Genomic DNA, 1,001 nt, shown 5'->3' on the forward strand with positions numbered 1-1,001 from the left:
CGCTAATCATCATCCGCAACGACTTTGCCAGAGGTGAGCACCACAGGAAAGGTCCGCATTGCGGGAGCAGGAGCACCGCCTTTTGAGCTCGAAGTCGAGCGCATTTCCGATCCGTTGGGATTTCATGGGGTACCAAAAAGCGAGCTCGCGAAGCTTTCCGCTGGTCAAGCTCAGCTTGTGTAGTGGTCGGGGGTGCGAATAGGTAGACGCCTACGATTGAGTGATCGCGTCTTTCGCTTCAGTAGCGGATTCCGCCGAGCGGAAGCCGTATACCACACGAGAAAACGTGGGAATGAGCGCAGGAAAGCCGCCATGTGAGCAGCCTCAAATTGGTACTCCTGTGCCTCGTCGAGGCGATTGGTAATATAACCACTTCTTTTGGAAGCCGAGAGGTCGGGGAATGGGCATGGTGTCCACAAGGTTTGAGCTGGGCTCACATCGCGCCGTTGGCGCACTTCATGTTTCTAGGCTGGATATCTTGCGTGCCGTATTATTATCATTAATCATTGAGCGGATAGTGTTAAAGGTCGTTTTAAGAACGTAACGGTGTCTCAGACACGCAGGCCTCGTACGAGACGACATCTAAATGCGAATTGTGGAAATTCACAATTTTAATGGGGGAGAGTGCAACGGGGTTACACGTACTTTTGTATAGAAGGGCGGGTCGCACAATTTTGTGCGACCGTTGATAGGAGTGTATTACACAAACTAGTGTAATTACACAGTGGTGTGGCTACACCGTAACAAGAACCCATCACGTGGCAGGATTGTCAGTAGTAATACATATTACTACATTAATTAGGCATTACTATACTAAATAGGAAAACCTAGGGATTTAGATATTGGCAGCTCTGCCGCAGCTAAAACAATCAAATACAGAATTGATCATGAACAGACGCGTTTGTTTGTGTTGGTTAAGGTGCGATTCGCTACACTTGTACTTGTTCTTGGAAAGAACGTAAGGTCGGTGGCCTTAGCTTAGCTTCCTTTAAGCAAAGAGC

Source organism: Plasmopara halstedii, assembly GCF_900000015.1.
Source record: "Plasmopara halstedii genome assembly, contig: Scaffold_3120, whole genome shotgun sequence".
Taxonomy (NCBI): Eukaryota; Oomycota; class Peronosporomycetes; order Peronosporales; family Peronosporaceae; genus Plasmopara; species Plasmopara halstedii.